Source organism: Palaemon carinicauda, chromosome 33 (assembly GCF_036898095.1).
Source record: "Palaemon carinicauda isolate YSFRI2023 chromosome 33, ASM3689809v2, whole genome shotgun sequence".
Classification (NCBI taxonomy): domain Eukaryota; kingdom Metazoa; phylum Arthropoda; class Malacostraca; order Decapoda; family Palaemonidae; genus Palaemon; species Palaemon carinicauda.
In genome coordinates, this window is record NC_090757.1 from 45,053,537 (window position 1) to 45,061,036 (window position 7,500).

A 7,500-nucleotide genomic window follows, 5' to 3' on the forward strand; every position below is an offset into this window, starting at 1 on the left:
TAGTCTAACCCCAAATGTACAAAATACTAATGAAATGTACAAAATACTAATCCAGTGAACGGAAAAAAAAAAATTTTTGAGGTACGTTTTACACTAAGACACATAAGTTCTTTTACTTCCAATCTCCTTTTTTTTACATTGTATTTTATTTCAATCTACCACACTTCACGTCAATCACATTGCGTAAATAATTCATCCAATTAGGTATTGTTTATTTAAATATGATAATTATATGTAGTATTAATTTTTTATTTCATGGGAATCTTTTAATCATAAATATGAATATTTTCTATTTCCCTTTACATATTTTGCGTAAAGGTAAAACAAAAAATAAATTACTATTATCCAGAGGATTTAGCTATATGTAGACTTGAATCTGAATTATTCTCGAAAAACTCTCTTTGTATGCTATATCAATATCAATATATATATATATATATATATATATATATATATATATATATATATATATATATATACATATATATAAGTATATATAAATATATATATATATATATATATATATATATATATATATATATATATATATATATATATATATACGTATATATATATATACATATATATGTATATATATATATATATATATATATATATATATATATGTGTGTGTGTGTGTGTGTACACATAAACTAAATTATCAACACTACGAGGCAGATAAAATATTTTGCTAACCTACGATAATACGATAATAAATATCACAGTCATTCGACTTTCATTTACTGGCTAGACGCAAAGTCCCTCAGAGCGTAGGAACGCATAAATATTATTAATTCATTCAAAAAGTAAAAAAATATCAGTCAGAAAAAACAACGCCAATTCATAATGCTATTTAACAAACACATCCTTTCATCCAAGTGAAATGTTAAAGCACTCTAGACTATATCTTTTTCTCCTTTCCTTAAATCCAACTCATGTCAATCATTAGGGGATTTAGGGAGAGGAGATCTTACCGGCGTATTGTGAAGCATTCCAACCCTCTCTTGTTTTAATTCATATTATTATGAATTAAAGGCGATGAGTGCATGACTTGGCACTGGAATCTACTTCCTGTCTTGTATTTGCGATGATATTTAGGTCATGAATTCCCCAATTTACCTGTCATTTTTTGAGGGCGCTTGATGTGTGATGGTGGGCATTTGCATAAGGGATTTAATAGTCTATCTTCCTTATGTTAAATTGCTACTTGTTTTGTATTTGCTTTTGCATTTGTGATTTAATTTTGTTCTTATCAGATGTTTTCCATTTTTGAGAGTGAATTTATATAATAATAGTAAGAAGAGAATAGTTTGGCTTTTCATATGCTTTCTTTTATTGCGCAAGAGATAGATTTCTTTATTCTTTTTATACAATTTTGTTCATTCTAATTATCTTCTATTTTTAAATCCATGATTCTTTGCATTATCACAAGCGCCTCTATAATCTGAATTTATTTTAAATTATTTACTTTGTTTTCTTGCTTGAAGGCTGTTTTAATATAACATGTGAAATTATTGTATTTTATGTCATTTTTAACTTTACATAGTAGCAAAAATACATTTATTTCACGATATGTTTTGATTATTCCTTTTATTCAACGAATTAGTAACTTTTTGAATCCGGTCTGGGCAGTTTGAATTTACTGTGTTTTACAATGTTCATCAATCAAAATTATTATTATTATTATTATTATTATTATTATTATTATCATTATATATATATATATATATATATATATATATATATGTGTATATATATATATATATATATATATATATATATATATATATATATATATATACTGTATATATATATATATATATATATATATATATATATATATTTATAAAAATATATATACATATATATATATGTATGTGTATATATATACTTATATATACATATATGTATACGTATATATATATATATATATATATATATATATATATATGTATGTATGTATGTATGTATGTATATATTTATATATATATATATATATATATATATATATATATATATATATATATATATATATATGTATGTATGTATGTATGTATGTATGTATGTATATATATTTATATATATATATATATATATATATATATATATATATATATATATATATATATATATGTGTGTGTGTGTGTGTGTGTGTTATATATGCCCTTGCCTGTGTTTGTATTATCGCTAAGCTTAATTATGATCTCGGTGATTTCGACGATAGGTTAGTTTGAATATACGTAGGCCTAATATATACTATTCATATTACGTAAAGGAAAATAATTCTTCATAATGTAATTAGTATTCCTTAAGTGAATTATATAGCTCATCTATCATTTATTATCTATCATATTTTGTCTACTTTGTGCATTTATAACCGTTAATTGAGTGTTTCTTTATAACTATGAGTAACGGTAGTCTCGTTTTAATTGTGTCTTAAGTAACTTATCTCATATTAGTGTAATTCTCACTTCGCTCTTGGGCCATAAATATTGTTGTAAGTTTGTAAGTTGGCCTAATATCTTTTTCATATTCAAAAGAAAAAATATCATATTTTATGAAAATATTTTATTTCTTCTATGATAGGAAATAAGCCTTCGGATTACGAAGGATATCTCTATGATTAATATTTCTTTATGTGATATGTGATAGTTGGAAAATGTTTAATGTGAGTGTTGACAAAAGATTCAATTTAACCGGAAATCGAACAAACTAAATTACGATTTAATTGAACATTTTATTTATATCCAAATTGGGCTGTTATTATCACGCTTGAAAACAGCAATATTGTTTTAACTTTTAAATCATTATTATTATTATTATTATTATTATTATTATTATTATTATTATTATTATTATTACTAGCCAAGCTACAACCCTAGTTGGAAAAGCAAGATGCTATAAGCCCAAGGGCTCCAATAAGGAAAAATAGCCCAGTGAGGAAAGGAAATAAGGAAATAAATAAATGATGAGAATGAATTAACAATAAATCATTCTAAATAAATCATGAATAAATCATTCATGGGACAAATATTACAAATCAGGATTAAATTTTAATAATCCGAGTTCATATTCAAAGGCACTTTTGGTTTATCTCAGCTCCTATAAATATTCACGGGGAAGGACATAAACTGTCTCGATATAGTCTTAAGAAATTTGATTCAATTTGCAATTTCTTTTTGAGAATGTTTATTCGATTCCAAAATCGGTTTTGAAGACGCTGACCTTCTCAAATCTTATCAGAAAATAATGATTCAATTCCAATGCTTAAGCTGAGAATTGTATTCAAATTCCCGATTCAATTCCAAAATTTAGCCTTAGAATTAAGCCCATATTAAAATTTCCTATTCAATTTCAAAATTTAGCTAGAGAATTATATCCAAATTCCCGGTTCAATCCCTAAATTTTCCTTAATAATTGTATTCGTTTCCCATTCAATTTCAATATTCAGCTTGAGAATGATATCCAAATTCCGGTTCAGTTCCAAAATGTAGCCTCAGAATTATATCAAAATTCCCGATTCAATTCCAAAATTTAGCCTGAAAATTATATCCAAAGGCCCGAATCAATTCCAGAATTTAGCCTCAGAATTATATCGAAATTCATTATATAAAAATTCCAATTCCAATTCAACAACTCAACATGAGAACTATGTCCAAATTACCAAACCTTGTTTACAAAATTAATGTTGATTTAATCTTGTCCGAGATTGTTAACTAATATTTTGCCCGTTAAGTATTGACAGTTCTGCACTGTGTTGTCTGTGACTTAGCTATTCTTAAGCCTTGTCAATGAGTTTTCTTCTTGAGTCGTGTCTGGCTCTTATTATTGTCGTCAGTTCAAAAGTCTTGGCTGTTGATCGGTTTTCCTCAAGTCTTATCTCAAAATGGCGTCTGTTCTCCTGCGTTGTCTGTGCACATTGAGACTTCTCAAACTAAAAGTCTTGGCTGTTGATCGGTTTTCCTCAAGTCTCATCTCAAAGTCTTATCTCAAAATGGCGTCTGTTCTCCTGCGTTGTCTGTGCACACAGAGACTTCTCAAACTAAGTCTTGGCTGTTGGTCGGTTTTCCTCAAGTCTTATCTCAAAGTCTTATCTCAAAATGGCGTCTGTTCTCCTGCGTTGTCTGTGCACACTGAGACTCCTCAAACTGTCAGTAAATATTCTTGTGTTACCTAGAAAAACTCAATCTTCTAAATCCTGTATATGAATTAAATTTAACTGATCTGAAGTAATATATGTTAGTATTGACTGCTTTTCCAAGAATTACCTTTGAATGGGAAATAAGCCTTGTCTCAGAATTTTGACTGTTTTCAAGGTCTGTTTATGAATATCCCCTAATTTTAAGTATTTTTTTAAAGTCTTCTTTCTGAGATAATTGCTTATCGGTGGTAATTTCTCGTTTTTCTTTTATTTTGAAAGATGGTTTTATTCTTTGAAAGCTCATTGAGAGAGCTTAATTTTTTTTTTTTTTTTTAGGCTTTTCATGAATAATATAAAAAAAACTAACATTGTGTTGATGCTGATGATTATGATGATAATTATTATGATAATAGAAATATAAACCTCATTTTGAATTATAATATCGAAATTAATTTAAAAAGTTATAGTATTTTTATACCACATTAGTAGTTTAGGCCTTTCACTGGAGTTTGTTATTTCAACGGTGCTGGCAGTCTGCGCTGTTGACGTTAGCTTGCACTAAGCTTTGAATTTAACGTTAGTAGTTTTGTATCATAATTTTTTTCTTTTTATACTGATAATTTCTATTCATTTTTTTTATTACTGGGAACATATTTCTATTAGTTTCTACTATCCTTAACTGTTGCAATTTCTTAACTGGGATGTTGGTAGCTTTAACTATCCAATGCTTGTTTCAATATCCCCAATAGTTATATCTGATCCTCTTTCAGTAAGTCTTTGGAATATTGTTATACGAAATATGTAATAAGTATTGTGTTAATTGCGTACATTTTGCTTTCATTTAAAAACAATATTTACACATTAAAACATACGCATCTTCCGCATCTATCAACATTTTCATAACATTCTCAAAATGAAAAATTAAATATTATATGCTATAAAGGGGCATATATGATAATCACTATAATTTTCCTTGAAATGTTTGATACAAACGTATGAAATATGAACGGTACTGTACTCCATGCTATATCCTATGCCGATGGTCGGCAAAGAACATGAAAATATACCGTCGAAAAACAATAGATACAAATTATATTTTTTGTACCTGTTAATTCAATTATATATCTATGTATATATGAAAATGTGCGTGTAAGTACTCGCTTCCATGTCTGTATGAATGTGTGTATGGGTATATATAAGTAAAACCACACATAATACATATAAATAAATAAGTCATAATGTTTATATAAACATATGTTTGTATATGTAGATTTTCACACATATTTTCGTTTATGTATGTATAAGCATGATTTTAAGAGAGAGAGAGAGAGAGAGAGAGAGAGAGAGAGAGAGAGAGAGAGAGAGAGAGAGAGAGAGAGAGAGAGAGAGAGAGAGAGAGAATGGGTTTCCTACTTATGTATATATATATATATATATATATATATATATATATATATACATATATATATAATATATATATATATATATATATATATATGTATGTATGTATATATATACATATATATATATATATATATATATGTATATATATATATATATATATATATATATATATATATATATATATATATACACACCGAAGATAGGTATTAAATTTTACTTATTTCCTGATTTAGGACATATTGCTATTTTCTATTCATTATCAGCAATACATAAAGGAAGTCTGTTATCATAATGAAGTCTAATCCTTTGGTACATCGCATTTATATAATACTTAATTAAAGAAAATAGCTAATAAAAGAATTACTGTGGAATAGTTTATTTAATTTTAGGCTACAGACAATTATTTTATAAAAAGGTTACACTAATATGATAGGTGATTGGGTGACTAATTTGTTTTCATAAACATGTTTTAAAGCAAACACTATGGCTATCGACACACCCAATATTATCATGCTATAATATTTACTTCATTCACTGTTATGACATGCATTAGAGGAAAATATATGAATATATACATATTTTTTAATGTTGTTACTATACTTGAAATATTTTATTTTTCTTTATTTCCTTTCCTCACTGGGCTATTTAACCTGTTGGGGCCCCTGGGCTTATAGCATCCTGCTTTTCCAACTAGGGTTGTAGCTTAGCATTTAATAATAATAATGATAATAATAATATACGTATTTTCTGGTTTACCTATAGCATAGAAAAATATTTTTATTAGCTCTTTCCCGTTTTTCATGTTAAGCATGAAATAACTGATTCATTGTCTCTTTCTAAAATTCTTGAATAAAATATGCATATAAACATAATATCTATACAAGTAACAATTTAATTAATAAGTTTGAATAGATGAGAATGTATTCATTAAATTAATTAACGATTACTCTTATAAAGAAAATATAGTAAGCTAAACGTATTTAATGAAGCCGGCCAAATTTCATCAAGTATATGTTAAGAACACATGTTCCTTCCGCTTATTTTTCTCTAGATAGGAATATGAAGGAATAATTTAATTTGTTATGACAACCTGAAAATCAGTTTACCCAAGACTAGATTTGAAATATTTTTTTAAAAGAAACGATATTTAATTCTAGAATTACACTACTACTACTACTACTACTACTACTACTACTACTACTACTACTACTACTACTACTACTACTACTACTACTACCAAATGTTTTTTTAGTGTTAATTTTAGCGGGCCGATCATCACTACACATGCCAATTTCATTGGTATCATTATTTTCAGCAACGACTCTATAAACAGAATACTGAATTTATAATCATCAGATACAGTGATCATATTCATCAACTTCAAAAATCATCCGAAGAATAATTTCTATCATCACATTCATCCTATTCTTTGATAAAATTCCCCATGCAACTATCTTCATTTCGTTAAGATATATCATCATTATCGTCATTTTCACAGTATTGTAACAGTAAGAGAAAACTGAAATAAAATCTAATAACAGTAAGAAAAAACTGAAATCAAATCTAATAACAGTAAGAAAAAAACTGAAATAAAATCTAATAACAGTAAGAAAAAACTGAAATAAAATCTAATAACAGTAAGAAAAACTGAAATAAAATCTAATAACAGTAAGAAAAAACTGAAATCAAATCTAATAACAGTAAGAAAAAATTATAATAAAATAAAATAGCAATAAGAAAAAACTGAAATAAAATCTAATAAAAGCTCAGTGATTAAGTATCCCAAGTAATATCAATTAGAATAATCTTAATAAGCATACCCACCTCACCCCAGGAAAAAAAACGAAAGATAAGCTGCAATTAATACTAATTGTCAGGTCTTCTTAATCATGAGACTCAATACTACACAGTATTCTAGAAGTTTCATTCCAGCTGTGAACACGTTGTAGAATGAT